We start from the raw sequence: 17395 nt of genomic DNA, 5'->3' as shown, positions 1-17395 counted from the left end.
CTAGAGTGTGTGTGTTTATATAATCAGTGTTTATTTGAACTTAAGTGATAGGGAGAAGTTGATTACGTCTTTTCTCTTTTACAGTGTCGCTCACCTCTGCTGTTGCGTTTTGGTGATCCTTCTTGCATATTGGTTGAGCGTCTCTTTAGAGCTGTCAAACGCTGGCTGTGAACGACCACTGGCATGAATCACATCGTAGCGTAAAAATACTGAGAGTTACATGCCAAGCCTGATAATGATGAGGTTTATGGATAGGGCTATTACAGTACAAGCTGGATTGTCTTAGCTCTTAGCTCAATTCCAAATTGACAGGCGTAATACAAGGGTGTGTGTGTGTGTGTGTGTGTGTGTGTGTGTGTGTGTGTGTGTGTGTGTGTGTGTGTGTGTGTGTGTGTGTGTGTGTGTGTGTGTGTGTGTGTGTGCTTATGTGAGTCCACGCATGTATTTGTGTCTGTACGTGTACATGTGTGTGTATCCATTAGACCTGCATGTGTGTGTAAGACCTGCATTTAATCCTCTGTGTTGTTACTGCAATAGCTAAAATAGCTAAGGTTTGGTTTGGAATAGCTTTCCTTTTTTTCTGCTGATGTGGAACAGGTCTTTGCTGGCTTACCTCCTACAACATTAATTAATAGTCTAGTCTATGATTGATGACCTCAGCTTTCGCACCCTCACTCCCATTGATCACCAGCAGTGTAGGAGGATGGGACTCCAAATATTACATTTTTCTTCCTTTTATATACCACAGCTTTGTGAGGTAGTCACAAAAAATCTTGTTGATGCTCTTGTTGATTTGATTGAGTCGGGCTTGTTGGTAAACATACTGTTGTTGTCTACATTGGCAATGTATATATCGCCGCCAATGAATCATGTGCTGTCATATTGTTTCTGGTATGAATTATGTCGAATTAATTATTAATTAATTAATGTATCTGCTGCAGTACAATTGTTTTGGCTCATAGAGGATTCCAGGGATTCATTTATCACATTATACACACATTGTAATAGGTATAATACAGGTGACTGATGATTAATAATAGCTACAGAATCAAATCATACAAAGTTGTAATATTCCTGAAGTTATTAAAACCTCTCTGGGATAGCGGGACGGTAGCGTCCCACTTGGCCAATAGCCAGGGAAAATGTAGAGCGCCAAATTCCAAAAAATTATATAAAATCAAACTTTCATTAAATCACACATGTAAGATACCAAATTAAAGCTACACTCGTTGTGAATCCAGCCAACATGTCAGATTTCAAAAAGGCTTTTCGGCGAAAGCATAAGATGCTATTATCTGATTATAGCACAATGTCAACAAAGAGAGAGTAGCATATTTCAACCCTGCAGGCGCAACTCAAAACGCAGATATAAAATATAAAACATGCATTACCTTTGACGAGATTCTTTTGTTGGCACTCCAATATGTCCCATAAACATCACAAATGGTCCTTTTGTTCGATTAATTCCGTCCATATATATCCAAATTGTCCATTTACTTGGCGCGGTTGATCCAGAAAAAAACATATTCCAATTTGCGCAAAGTCACTACAAAATATCTAAAAAATGACCTCTAAACTTTGCCAAAACATTTCAAAGTACTTTTGTAATACAACTTAAGGTATTTTTAAACGTTAATAACCATTCTGTATACTTCTGCCCTCTTTGGACACTGTGTTAAGTAACCTCCAGACGAGTTTCAATACCATACAGCTCTCCTTCCGTGGCCTTCAACTGCTCTTAAACGCAAGTAAAACTAAATGCATGCTATTCTACCGATCACTGCACGCACCTGCTCGCCCGTCCAACATCACTACTCTGGACGGCTCTGACTTAGAATACGTGGACAACTACAAATACCTAGGTGTCTGGTTAGACTGTAAACTCTCCTTCCAGACTCACATTAAGCATCTCCAATCCAAAATTAAATCTAGAATCGGCTTCCTATATCGCAACAAAGCATCCTTCACTCATGCTGCCAAACATACCCTCGTAAAACTGACCATCCTACCGATCCTCGACTTCGGTGATGTCATCTATAAAATAGCCTCCAACACTACTCAACAAACTGGATGCAGTCTATCACAGTGCCATCCGTTTTGTCACCAAAACGCTCTCGTTGGTTGGCCCTCGCTTCAAACTCGTCGCCAAACCCACTGGCTACAGGTTATCTACAAGTCTTTGCTAGGTAAAGCCCCGCCTTATCTCAGCTCACTGGTCACCATAGCAGCACCCACTCGTAGCACGCGCTCCAGCAGGTATATCTCACTGGTCACCCCCAAAGCCAATTCCTCCTTTGGTCGTCTTTCCTTCCAGTTCTCTGCTGCCAATGACTGGAACAAACTGCAAAAATCTCTGAAGCTGGAAACACTTATCTCCCTCACTAGCTTTAAGCACCAGCTGTCAGAGCAGCTCACAGATTACTACACCTGTACATAGGCTATCTATAATTTAGCCCAAACAACTACCTCTTTCCCTACTGTATTTATTTATTTATTTTGCTCCTTTGCACCCCATTATTTCTTTTTCTACTTTGCACATTATTCCACTGCAAATCTACCATTCCAGTGTTTTACTTGCTATATTGTATTTACCTCGCCACCATGGCCTTTTTTTTGCCTTTACCTCCCTTATCTCATCTCATTTGCTCACATTGTATATAGACTTATTTTTCTACTGTATTATTGACTGTATGTTTTGTTTCTTCCATGTGTAACTCTGTGTTGTTGTATGTGTCGAATTACTATGCTTTATCTTGGCCAGGTCGCAGTTGCAAATGAGAACTTGTCCTCAACTAGCCTATCTGGTTAAATAAAGGTGACATAAAAAATACAATTCAAATTTAAAAATATACTGTTAAAGCACCATGTTCTCTCTGACTGCATCCCAAATCACCAGCTTCCCCTCGCCACTCGGACCTCCATTTGCGCATTCACATGAGCATCTGCAATTTGCAGAAGTGTCCCAAAGCTGAGGGAAGGTGTAGAGTTTGTAGGGGCTAAATAGACCCTCAGATAGCCACTTCAGACAAGCCAGCAGGTCTGTAGGCTTCAGAGAAATGTGCTATCCCAACACCCTGCGATATGTTTGGAGTTTGCACAATGTCATTCAAAATAATGGAGAGGTGTGCCTAATTATGTCACGTGTATTTGTTTATGTCTGATTTTGAGACTTGACATGTAACAGATGAAATACCTCCCAAATTAAATGTTTAACAGAGGTTACTGAGGTCATATCTTGTAACACAACAGGGGGATTTATCAATTTGAATTTCATTCTGGTTTTATTATTTAAAAGTGGAACAAGAATTGCATCATTCAAGTCAGGAGTAGTGTGTCCTGAAGTTGATGGGTTTATTGATCCCATCCCCACTCTCTGGAAGTCACCCTCGGAGTTCCATCAGCAACACGTGACAACGGAGGGCCCTCTGAGCTAGTTGGTAGAGTCTCTCTCTCTCTCACTCAAAGACATACATTACAGAATATTACAAACTTAACAAGTTTACCTCCGTTTCCTTATATTCTTAAATGATCCAATTTTGCATATGCCTCAATATACTTACGTACATACGCTTATCCTTTAATGGATATTACTAATCTAAATATGTATATTATGATCAATATAATCATATTGACAATAAGCTCAATATCTCCCTAATGGATCCTCCATATCTCCCTTATTTATCTATTTTCTAAATCTCTGCAGTGAAGCTGGACCTTCTGCTCACCCATGCTCCTCCATGACCCTGTAGAGTTGATATCAGGCTTAGCCAATTATATTACCTTCATAAATTGAAGTTAAATTAGAAGATAATGTATTTCCTTTTTATTTCGTTGGAGCCCATGTCCAAACGTGTTAGTGCAGATAATCTTTCATATATCATACCATGATTCAGTCCTAGTATTGAAGAATGTTTTTGTTCTGGCCAATGGATTGCTGTTACAACACAGGAGAAGTCATGCTTTAGATAAGACTGATGAATGATGAGTAGAGTTATTGTGATTAAGATAAAATGGGAGTTTTAATTTGATTGACAGTTACCTGGGTACAATGATGGGTGCAATGATATATATTCAGCCTTTGAATTACGACAAATAGCCTCCGGTGTTGTTGTGCTAACTGATAAAAAAATACTGGATATCTGAAAGCTCCATTTTGACGAGAGGTAGATAATTCATATTTATAATATAATCTGCTGAGCGTGTGAAATCATGAATAAATATTCCCTTGTTTTGAAAAGCGAGACAATATTCATGTTTCATAACTGATTTTATGTGATTTTGAGAATTGATTTATGCTAAACTGGGAGAGATATTGTTCAAATATTGTGGACAGCAGCACACCTCCTCAGATACTTCAGTCTGTAGTAGGACCCCAGAAGGAATACTAAATATATTGTTGTTATAGCCTGGCACTCACTTCACTTTTTTTATGTTAAATGTATAAGATTACTCCCACTTGCAGAGTCAAAAAGTTGCTGAGCTCATTTAGGTGGATTTGATATCAAACCGATTCTCTTGTGATAGTCGACAGAGGTTGATGTCTATCCCCTCTCTTGTGTTTGCTGAACGCTTGAGTGACTAGAAGGGCTTTTCATCTAGCTAAGTGCCTCTGTTTATGTAATCGGCTTCTTTGTGAATGTGATTTAGTGGTAGACTTCATAAAATGAATATTATTATTACAATATGCATGGCTTCCTGCCCTCTTCCGGTCCCTGTGGGATGTAAGACATTGGAAAGCTGTCCTCCAGCCTGCCTGCTGTTAGCAGAGGAACATAACTCCAAGTCAGAGACAATTACAGATGCTTATGAAGGTTGTTTTCCTTAAAAACATATGTTTGTCATCTCTACGTTATACTCAATGGGAGACACAAGATTTTGACAGTGCAGTTTTCAAGCAAGACCACCTCACTTGACATCAGGGATTCGATCCAGCAGCCTTTCGCTTACTGGCCCAATGATCTAACCATTAGGCTACCTGCCGCCCAAAAGTCAATAGTTGAGTGATTACACTGAAACGCCAGTCATTTTTTGTGATAAACCATATGTGGGGGACATGGAACTATCGTAAAATAATTTATGACAGAAAACGCTAGCTGGTGAAATTAGCATGTTCATTATGATTACTCACAATCAACTATCTTAAACACCAAAAAACACCTTCTCGAGCCCTGTACGGTCTTGACAAAATGTACACCCTTATCAAACTACCTCTTCACTGCACCATCATCCTAACCAAATGTCAGTGTTATACTATGTGTGGCATACAGGGTTAGATTATTCCTAACTACAAATACCTAGGTGTCTGGTTAGACTGTAAACTCTCCTTCCAGACTCACATTAAGCATCTCCAATCCAAAATGAAATCTCGAATCGGCTTCCTATATCGCAACAAAGCATCCTTCACTCATGCTGCCAAACATACCCTCGTAAAACTGACCATCCTACCGATCCTTGACTTCGGTGATGCCATCTATAAAATAGCCTCCAACACTACTCAACAAACTGGATGCAGTCTATCACAGTGCCATCCGTTTTGTCACCAAAGCCCCATACACTACCCACCATTGCGACCTGTACACTCTCGTTGGTTGGCCCTCGCTTCATACTCGTCGCCAAACACACCGGCTACAGGTTATCTACAAGTCTTTGCTAGGTAAAGCCCCACCTTATCTCAGCTCACTGGTCACCATAGCAGCACCCACTCGTAGCACGCGCTCCAGCAGGCATATGTCATATGTAGAGCCCAGCTCACATTTAAACGATGTGTAAATACATTCCAGCCTAGCTCCAAGCTTCTATTACCCATCCCACAGGTCTATCAGGAACCCTCGCCAAGGGTTAGAGTATGTGCTTGGGGTTCTAAGGCTGTGTTTACACAGGCAGCCCAATTCTGATCTTTTGTCCACTAATTGGTCTTTTGACCAATCACATCAGATCTTTTCACATCAGATCTTTTTTAGAACAGATCTGATAAGTCAAAATACCAATTAGTGGAAACAAGATCAGAATTGGTCTGCCTGTGTAAACGCAGCCTAAGAGACCTGTAATACATTGTGATGGGGTACCAAGGTGAAAGGGAGAGACAGGCCCCAGGAATAATCTAACCCTAGGTACAATGAGGCTGCTCTGAAGGAGTCAAGACAAATGGCCCTTGTTTATGCCAGGCTTTGCCGTCCAGCAGTATCCATTTCATGTCCACGTCGGACCATCTGCCGAATACGCCTGAAAACTGCGAAAGTGAAATAAACTGTAATCGAAGGAGATCGTTTATTCATATATAAGTTAATATATATGTGACAGAGTACTTTTATAGTTTGGTGAGTCCTTGAGGGGATTGTGGCTTTCCAGATGACAATGCTGCCATCTTTCTTGACAAAGGGTATTTTATCAAGTGCAAATATTCTGCCTCCAATCAATTCTTCACCGCTTCTTCAGCTCTTACGTCTACATGCGGCTTGAGGATAATGAACAAAAACAATGTGCCCACTTAGACAACGCTCATTGTTGATGTTCGAGTGGTAGCGGGTGTCACACAGCGCAGATGTCAAATTAGAGACGATTTAGCTGTCAGTGTGCAAAGAATGGCGAGGGAATAGATCAGAAGGGGAGGTGGCATCCCATGATACCGTGAAGTCATCCTGTCGCCGTGGTGATAATTAAACCTCATGGGAATAACTCTTATTTGTTTGGGAACAGGAAGAAGACACGCAGCGACTTTGCACCCATTCAGGAAGTGGAGAAAATATTCCAAAGAAATATCACTTCTCTAAAATATCAAGATACAGTATAGTATTTATTTATTTTTTATTTTTATTTCACCTTTATTTAACCAGGTAGTCTAGTTGAGAACAAGTTCTCATTTGCAACTGCGACCTTGCCAAGATAAAGCATAGCAATTCGACACATACAACAACACAGAGTTACACATGGAATAAACAAAACATAGTCAATAATACAGTAGAACAAAAGAAAACAAAAGTCTATATGCAGTGAGTGCAAATGAGGTAAGATACGGGAGTTAAGGCAATAAATAGGCCATGGTGGCGAAGTAATTACAATATAGCAAATAAACACTGGAATGGTAGATGTGCAGAAGATGAATGTGCAACTAGAGATAATGGGGTGCAAAGGAGCAAGATAAATAAATAAATACTGTATGGGGATGAGGTAGGTAGATAGATGGGCTGTTTACAGATGGGCTATGTACAGGTGCAGTGATCTGTGATCAGCTCTGACAGCTGGTGCTTAAAGCTAGTCAGGGAGATATGAGTCTCCAGCTTCAGAGATTTTTGCAGTTTGTTCCAGTCATTGGCAGCAGAGAACTGGAAGGAAAGACGATCAAAGGAGGAATTGGCTTTGGGGGTGACCAGTGACATATGCCTGCTGGAGCGCGTGCTACGAGTGGGTGCTGCTATGGTGACCAGTGAGCTGAGATAAGGTGGGGCTTTACCTAGCAAAGACTTGTAGATAACCTGTAGCCGGTGTGTTTGGCGACGAGTATGAAGCGAGGGCCAACCAACGAGAGTGTACAGGTCGCAATGGTGGGTAGTGTATGGGGCTTTGGTGACAAAACGGATGGCACTGTGATAGACTGCATCCAGTTTGTTGAGTAGTGTTGGAGGCTATTTTATAGATGACATCACCGAAGTCAAGGATCGGTAGGATGGTCAGTTTTACGAGGGTATGTTTGGCAGCATGAGTGAAGGATGCTTTGTTGCGATATAGGAAGCCGATTCGAGATTTCATTTTGGATTGGAGATGCTTAATGTGAGTCTGGAAGGAGAGTTTACAGTCTAACCAGACACCTAGGTATTTGTAGTTTTCCACGTATTCTAAGTCAGAGCCGTCCAGAGTAGTGATGCTGGACGGGCGAGCAGGTGCGGGCAGCGATCGGTTGAATAGCATGCATTTAGTTTTACTTGTTATCTACAATAACAAGATACAGTATAGTATCTACAATAACAGGAAACAATATAGTATCTACAATCATGAGATACAGTATAGTATCTACAGTAACAGGAACTTACTCTATAACATGACTGCATTATTGGAAGATTACCCTGTAATACACAAAACTGCCTTTATCATTTGTGAACAAGTATAGGTGACAGCAATTCACAAACTATCACATTAATCACATTGACAATATTTAGAGACACACATACATATCCACCTAATAGCTTTAGATAATGCATTTGCCACACAGTAACATCGTGACAGACAGGAATACAGCAGTACATTTTCTAAATGCCTGCAGCAGTGTAAATAAGTGGCTGATTCTGATCTGCAGTGTTGGTGCTAGGGAGAGCATTGTGTACACTTTAGCTCCTGGGTGTAGCTTCTATAGCTGGCTGAAGCAGGTGTAATGTATCAAGGTTTGTCAGACGGTATACAGTGAGTTGTTAGACTTTGAGTAAAGGTAGGCTTTTAAAACACCTTTTCCCTAACACTGTTGACACTGTTTTTTTAACACAGTTTTTTCTTTATACTTTTTTAACACTAAACATTAACACTTGGACAACTGTCATGAAGAAAGGAATTACCTGCATAACATCATTTGGTAATACTGTCACGCCCTGACCTTAGTTATCTATGTTTTCTTTATTATTTTGGTTAGGTCAGGGTGTGACGAGGGTGGGTATGCTTGTTTTGTATTGTCTAGGGGTTTTGTATGTATAGTGGTGTTTGTAAGTCTAGGCATATGTAGGTTTATGGTGGTCTGAATTGCTTCCCAATCAGAGGCAGCTGTTTATCGTTGTCTCTGATTGGGGATCATATTTAGGTTGCCATTTTCCCTTGGGTATTTGTGGGTTCTTATTATATGTTTAGTTGCCTGTCTGCACTAGCCATATTAGCTTCACGGTTCGTTTTTGTTATTTTGGTAGTTTTGTGTTCATTCTTTAAATAAAGAAGAATGTACGCTTACCACACTGCGCCTTGGTCTCCTCCCTATGACGGCCGTGACAAACACTTTACCTTAAGTATACATTAATTAATTACGTAACTAAATAGTAATACATGTAATTAATATGTAAATACTATGTAATTGAACTGCAATAAGGGTTTAGAGGTATATGGAAAAAGGATATATAATTACAAATCAGTTTGTCGGAGGTTATTGCACATGTTTAATTACTCATGATTTATGTATATACATTTACAAGATGTCTTGACCCATATGTAACTAACATGTTCTGTAATTACACTTTTGCAGTCTCCTGTGTAGAACCATGTTAACAATGCATCCTATTATGTAATTTTGTTACATGTAACTACATGTCGTCACTACCCCCAAAAGTATCTAGGCTAGGTCTCCGTCAGCTGTTGTAACAATGCACACCCTAGCATTTACTACAGCTTAATTTAACTATCTTATTTCCATATCATTTGGCTTAAAGGATGTACTGCAATGTATTTACAGTGGATGTAACTAATGTACCTATCCAGGAGCAAGAAACGTAATGTAAAGGGAAACACATCATGGTATAACATTTACAAATACTATTTACCTGCCTTTGAAAAGGGATTACGGGTTCATTTATCTGGCTTCAAAGGTGTAATGTTGTTCAAAATAATATAAAGTATAATGTTAATGTACAGTCCCTTGCGAAAGTATTCATCCCCTTGGCATTTTTCCTATTTTGTTGCCTTACAACCTGGAATGAAAAAATATTTTTGGGGGGTTTGAATCATTTAATTTACCCAACATGCCTACCACTTTGAAGATGAAAATATTTTGGGGGGTGAAACAAGCAAGAAATAAGACCAAAGAAAACTGGAAACTTGAGCGTGCATAACTATTCACCCCCCCAAAGTCAATACTTTGTAGAGCCACCTTTTGCAGCAATTACAGGTGCAAGTCTCTTGGGATATGTATCTATAAGATTGGCACAACTAGCCACTTGGATTTTTGCCCATTCTTTAAGGCAAAACTGCTCCAGCTCCTTCAAGTTGGATTCGGTTCCTGCTGGTGTACAGCAATCTTTAAGTCATACCACAGATTCTCAATTGGACTGAGGTCTGGGCTTTGACTAGGCCATTCCAAGACATTTAAATGTTTCCCCTTAAACCATTCAACCATTGCTTTAGCACTATGCTTAGGGTTATTGTCCTGCTGGAAGATGAACCTCCGTCCCAGTCTCAAATCTCTGGAAGACTGAAACAGGTTTCCCTTAAGAATTTCCCTGTATTTAGCGCCATCCATCATTCCTTCAATTCTGACCAGTTTCCCAGTCCCTGCTGATGAAAAACATCCCCACAGCATGATGCTGCCACCACCATGCTTCGCTGTGGGGATGGTCTTCTTGGGGTGATGAGAGGTGTTGGGTTTGTGCCAGACATAGCATTTTCCTTGATGGCCAAAAAGCTCAATTTTAGTCTCATCTGACCAGAGTACCTTCTTTCATATGTTTGGGGAGTCTCCCACATGCCTTTTGGCGAACACCAAACGTGTTTGCTTATTTTTTTCTTTAAGCAATGGCTTTTTTCTGGCCACTCTTCTGTAAAACCCAACTCTGTGGAGTGTACGGCTTAAAGTGGTCCTATGGGCAGATACTCCAGTCTCTGCTGTGGAGCTCTGCAGCTCCTTCAGGGTTATCTTTGGTCTCTTTGTTGCCTCTCTGAATAATGCCCTCCTTGCCTGTCTGTGAGTTTTGGTACGCGGCCCTCTCTTGGCAAGTTTGTTGTGGTGCCATATTATTTAAATGTTTTATTAATGGATTTAATGGTGCTCCGTGGGATGTTCAAAGTTTCTGATATTTTTATATAACCCAACCCTGATCTGTACTTCTCCACAACTTTATTTTTTAGAATCTTTTCAAACAAGTAATTTTTTCATTTCACTTCACCAATTTGGACAATTTTGTGTTTGTCCATTACATGAAATCCAAATAAAAATCAATTTAAATTACAGGTTGTAATGCAACAAAATAGGGAAAACCCCTAGGGGGTGAATACTTTTGCAAGGCACTGTAGGTCCTCATGAGCAAGCAGCTTCAAGTTAAGTGAAAAACAGTAGGGTTAACCTTTTTATTACAATCATTGGGAAAATACACTACAATTTAGAATAACTGTTGTTACTGCGCCTATAAGTGTAATTACACTGCGATTTCAATGCAATTACATGTTTCACAGGATATATCAAAATGTCATTAATTACAATGTTGTTAAAAAGAAAAGTATATTAACTACAATGTCTCTATACAGGAACAAGCAAATTCATGTAAAGTGAAACAAATTGTGAAGTTACTATGTAGTTACTATATGACAATGATGGCAGACACCCAGTATTGTACTTGTAGTTGTGATCAATGGGAATCCATCTCAAATCTCGGAAAAACGTTGTTAATTCACCTTAAAAGTGTAATTGCTATTTACTTTCAATATTGTTAAATATTTTGCAGGGTAAATGAAAAGTTTAAATATTATGTTGCTATAAAGAAAATTGTTTGAGATACAATGTTTTTATGCAGGAACAAGCAACTTAATGTCAATTCTGTGATTATCTTTAATTGAACATGTACAGACTGCTCTCTCCACTGCTCATTTGGAGCAAGCGTCAACGACTCACAATATTGTTTTGTTGTTGTTGTTAATAATTTACAGCCAGAACATGATGTATCCTTAACAGTTCAACATACACTACTGGTCAAAAGGTTTTGAAAAACTACTCATTCAAGGGTTTTTCTTTATTTTTACTGTTTTCTACATTATAGAATAATAGTGAAGACATCAAAACTATGAAATAACACATATGGAATCATGTAGTAACCAAAAAAAGTGTTAAACAAATGTTATATTTGAGATTCTTCAAATAGCCACACTTTGCCTTGATGACAGCTTTGCACACTCTTGGCATTCTCTCAACCAGCTTCATGAGATAGTCACCTGTAATGCATTTCAATTAACAGGTGTGTCTTCTTAAAAGTTCATTTGTGGAATTTCTTTCCTTCTTTCCAACTGAGCCAATCAGTTGTGTTGTGACAAGGTTGGGGGGGGTATACAAAAGATAGCCCTCTTTGGTAAAAGACCAAGTCCATATTATGGCAAGAACAGCTCAAATAAGCAAAGAGATATGACAGTCCATCATTACTTTAAGACATGAAGGTCAGTGAATACGGACATTTTCAAGAACTTTGAAAGTTTCTTCAAGTGCAGTCGCAAAAACATCAAGTGCTATGATGGAACTGGCTCTCATGAGGACAGCAACAGGAATGGAAGACCTAGAGTTACCTCTGCTGCAGAGGATAAGTTCATTAGAGTTACCCGTCTCAGAAATTGCAGCCCAAATAAATGCTTCACAGAGTTCAAGTAACAAACACATTTCAACATCAACTGTTCAGAGGAGACTGTGTGAATCAGGCCTTCATGGTTGAATTGCTGCAAAGAAACCACTACTAAAGACTCCAATAAGAAGAAAAGACTTGCTTGGGCCAAAAAACAAGAGCAATGGACATTAGACCGTTGGAAATTTGTCCTTTGGTCTGGAGTCCAAATTGGAGATTTTTAGTTCCAACTGACGTGTCTTTGTAAGACGAGGTGTGGGTGAACGGAGGATCTCTGCATATGTATTTCCCACCGTAAATCATGGAGGAGGAGGTCTTATGGTGTGGGGGTGCTTTGCTGGTGACACTGTCTGTGATTTATTTAGAATTCAAGGCACACTTAACCAGCATGGCTATCACAGCATTCTGCAGCGATACACGATCACATCTGATTTGGACTTAGTGCGACTATCATTTGTTTTTCAACAGGACAATGACTTAACACACCTCCAGGCTGTGTAAGGGCTATTTGAACAAGAAGGAGAGTGATGGAGTGCTGCATCAGATGACCTGGCCTCTACAATCCCCCAACCTCAACCAAATTAAGATGGTTTGGGTTGAGTCGGACCGCAGAGTGAAGGAAAAGCAGCCAACAAGTGCTCAGCATATGTGGGAACTCCATCAAGACTGTTGGAAAAGCATTCCAGGTGAAGCTGGTTGAGAGAATGCAAAGCTGTGTGGGCAAAGCTGCCATCAAGGCAAAGGGTGGCTATTTGAAGACTCTCAAATATAAAATATATTTTGATTTGTTTAACACTTGGTTACTACATGATTCCATGTGTTATTTCATCATTTTGATGTCTTCATTATTATTCTATAACGTAGAAAATAGTAAAAATAAAGAAAACCCTTGAATGAGTAGGTGTTCTACAACTTTTGACCGGTAGTGTACGTTTCTGCAAAATTATGGAGCAGTTCCATGTGCCTCATTTAAAAAAACAGACTAACACAAAAAAATATATATATTTATATTTTTTACCACGGGAATACACTGTATCTTACTCTTACTTTCTCTCACATTATCTCGACCTAGAGTGTGTGTGTTTATATAATCAGTGTTTATTTGAACTTAAGTGATAGGGAGAAGTTGATTACGTCTTTTCTCTTTTACAGTGTCGCTCACCTCTGCTGTTGCGTTTTGGTGATCCTTCTTGCATATTGGTTGAGCGTCTCTTTAGAGCTGTCAAACGCTGGCTGTGAACGACATGAATCACATCGTAGCGTAAAAATACTGAGAGTTACATGCCAAGCCTGATAATGATGAGGTTTATGGATAGGGCTATTACAGTACAAGCTGGATTGTCTTAGCTCTTAGCTCAATTCCAAATTGACAGGCGTAATACAAGGGTGTGTGTGTGTGTGTGTGTGTGTGTGTGTGTGTGTGTGTGTGTGTGTGTGTGTGTGTGTGTGTGTGTGTGTGTGTGTGTGTGTGTGTGTGTGTGTGTGTGTGTGTGTGTGTGTGTGTGTGTGTGCTTATGTGAGTCCACGCATGTATTTGTGTCTGTACGTGTACATGTGTGTGTATCCATTAGACCTGCATGTGTGTGTAAGACCTGCATTTAATCCTCTGTGTTGTTACTGCAATAGCTAAAATAGCTAAGGTTTGGTTTGGAATAGCTTTCCTTTTTTTCTGCTGATGTGGAACAGGTCTTTGCTGGCTTACCTCCTACAACATTAATTAATAGTCTAGTCTATGATTGATGACCTCAGCTTTCGCACCCTCACTCCCATTGATCACCAGCAGTGTAGGAGGATGGGACTCCAAATATTACATTTTTCTTCCTTTTATATACCACAGCTTTGTGAGGTAGTCACAAAAAATCTTGTTGATGCTCTTGTTGATTTGATTGAGTCGAGCTTGTTGGTAAACATACTGTTGTTGTCTACATTGGCAATGTATATATCGCCGCCAATGAATCATGTGCTGTCATATTGTTTCTGGTATGAATTATGTCGAATTAATTATTAATTAATTAATGTATCTGCTGCAGTACAATTGTTTTGGCTCATAGAGGATTCCAGGGATTCATTTATCACATTATACACACATTGTAATAGGTATAATACAGGTGACTGATGATTAATAATAGCTACAGAATCAAATCATACAAAGTTGTAATATTCCTGAAGTTATTAAAACCTCTCTGGGATAGCGGGACGGTAGCGTCCCACTTGGCCAATAGCCAGGGAAAATGTAGAGCGCCAAATTCCAAAAAATTATATAAAATCAAACTTTCATTAAATCACACATGTAAGATACCAAATTAAAGCTACACTCGTTGTGAATCCAGCCAACATGTCAGATTTCAAAAAGGCTTTTCGGCGAAAGCATAAGATGCTATTATCTGATTATAGCACAATGTCAACAAAGAGAGAGTAGCATATTTCAACCCTGCAGGCGCAACTCAAAACGCAGATATAAAATATAAAACATGCATTACCTTTGACGAGATTCTTTTGTTGGCACTCCAATATGTCCCATAAACATCACAAATGGTCCTTTTGTTCGATTAATTCCGTCCATATATATCCAAATTGTCCATTTACTTGGCGCGGTTGATCCAGAAAAAAACATATTCCAATTTGCGCAAAGTCACTACAAAATATCTAAAAAATGACCTCTAAACTTTGCCAAAACATTTCAAAGTACTTTTGTAATACAACTTAAGGTATTTTTAAACGTTAATAATCGATCACATTGAAGACGGGTCTATCTGTTTTCAATACAGGAGATAAACAAACTAACGCTACTTTCTTTAGTCTTGCGCAACTCTCAAACAGTACACATGACGTTACTCTACTTCCTGATGGCCTTCTTCTTCATTGCACAAATGAATAACCTCAACCTATTTCCTAAGACTGGTGACATCCAGTGGAAGCAGTAGGAACTGAGAACAGAGTGATTAGAAATCTGGCTTCCCAATGAAAACCCATTGAACAGACAGTGACTTAAAAAAAAAAAAATTATGGTTAGTCCTCGGGGTTTTGCCTGCTACATAAGTTCTGTTATACTTACAGATATGATTCAAACATATCTAGAAACTTCAGAGTGTTTTCTATCCAAATCTACTAATAATATGCATATCTTATATTCTGGGGATGAGTAGAAGGAAGTTGAAATTGGGCATGCTATTTTTACAAAAGTGAAAACTCTGCCCCCTATCCTAGAGAAGTTTTAAATTGTGTGGATTGGCAGTTCAGTATATACCAACCTGGACTCAGGGGTAGACGTAACATAAAATATTTAAATCTGTCTCCCTCCATTTTGTATGATATTTTACATTTCGTATGGTATGTATTAATTTGTGAATGTCCATCATCCATTTTGTATTATATGTTACGAATTAGAATTTGTATGATATATTACGAATTGCAATTTGTACAATATGTTACAAATTTACTATATACATGACATATTAGGAATTCCAATTTGTTGTTCCAAACGTTAGCTTGGTGGCTAATGCTAATGTTAAGCTAGGCTAGGGGTTTGGGGTTAAGGTTAGGGTTAAAGTTAGGGTTATGGTTAGGAGTTAGGTTAAATAGTTAAGGTTAGAGTTAGGGGAAGGGTTAACTAACATTCTAAATAGTTGCAAAGCAGCTAAAAAGTTGTAAAGATGCTAATTAGCTAAAATGCTCGAGTTGTCGATGATGAGATTTGAACACGCAAACTTTGGGTTGGTAGACATTTAAGTCATACGTCTACCCATCCACCCTGCCCAACCACCCCCTATTTTTGCCTTAACCTTTTCAAACATACCAACTCACTGGCGTGATCATTCTACAGTGGTCCCTGAAGCCTATGCTTAAATCGGTGTGATTAGAACGCGTATTTAGAATGTCCCGTTTCAAATGACGCAACAATCAGCATTTGAGCAGGCCACACTGTTTTTGCAGAAACATTTTGCACAAACACAGTCCTTACAAAGTTATGTCCAGAATGTTAGCAGTTTATTTTAGAATGCAATGTTCAGACATTTATTTTCAGCAAACTTAACATGTGTAAATATTTGTATGAACATAACAAGATTCAACAACTGAGACATAAACTGAACAAGTTCTACAGACATGTGACTAACATAAATGGAATAATGTATCCCTGAACAAAGTGGGGGTCAAAATCAAAAGTAACAGTCAGTATCTGATGTGGCCACCAGCTGCATTAAGTGCTACAGTGCATCTCCTCCTCATGGACTGCACCAGATTTGCCAGGTCTTGCTGTGAGATGTTACCCCACTCTTCCACCAAGGAACCTGCAAGTTCCCAGACATTTCTGGGGGGAATGGCCCTAGCCCTCACCCTCTGATCCAACAGGTCCCAGACGTGCTCAATGGATTGAGATCCGGGCTCTTCGCTGGCCATGGCAGAACACTGACCTTCCTGTCTTGCAGGAAATCATGCACAGAACAAGCAGTATGGCTGGTGGCATTGTCATGCTGGAGGGTCATGTCAGGATGAGCCTGCAGGAAAGGTACCACATGAGGGAGGAGGATGTCTTCCCTGTAACGCACAGCGTTGAAATTGCCTGCAATGACAACATGCTCAGTCCAATGATGTTGTGACACACCGCCCCAGACCATGACGGACCCTCTACCTCCAAATCGAGTAGAGTACAGGCCTCGGTGTAACGCTCATTCCTTCGACGATAAACGCAAGTCCAACCATCACCCCTGGTGAGACAAAACTGCGACTCGTCAGTGAAGAGCACTTTTTGCCAGTCCTGTCTGGTCCAGCCACGGTGGGTTTGTGCTCATAGGAGACGTTGTTGCCGGTGATGTCTGGTGAAGACCTGCCTTACAACAGACCTACAAGCCCTCAGTCCAGCCTCTCTCAGCCTATTGCGGAATGTTTGAGCACTGATGGAGGGATTGTGCGTTCCTGGTGTAACTCGGGCAGTTGTTGTTGCCATCCTGTACCTGTCCCGCATGTGTGATGTTCGGATGTACTGATCCTATGCAGGTGTTGTTACACGTGGTCTGCCACTGTGAGGACGATCAGTTGTCCATCCTGTCTCCCTGTAGCGCAGTCTTAGGTGTCTCACAGTACGGACATTGCAATTTATTGCCCTGGCCACA

This window comes from Salvelinus alpinus, chromosome 2 (genome assembly GCF_045679555.1).
Source record: "Salvelinus alpinus chromosome 2, SLU_Salpinus.1, whole genome shotgun sequence".
In the NCBI taxonomy this organism is placed as follows: Eukaryota; Metazoa; Chordata; class Actinopteri; order Salmoniformes; family Salmonidae; genus Salvelinus; species Salvelinus alpinus.
This window is presented reverse-complemented; position numbering follows the sequence as displayed.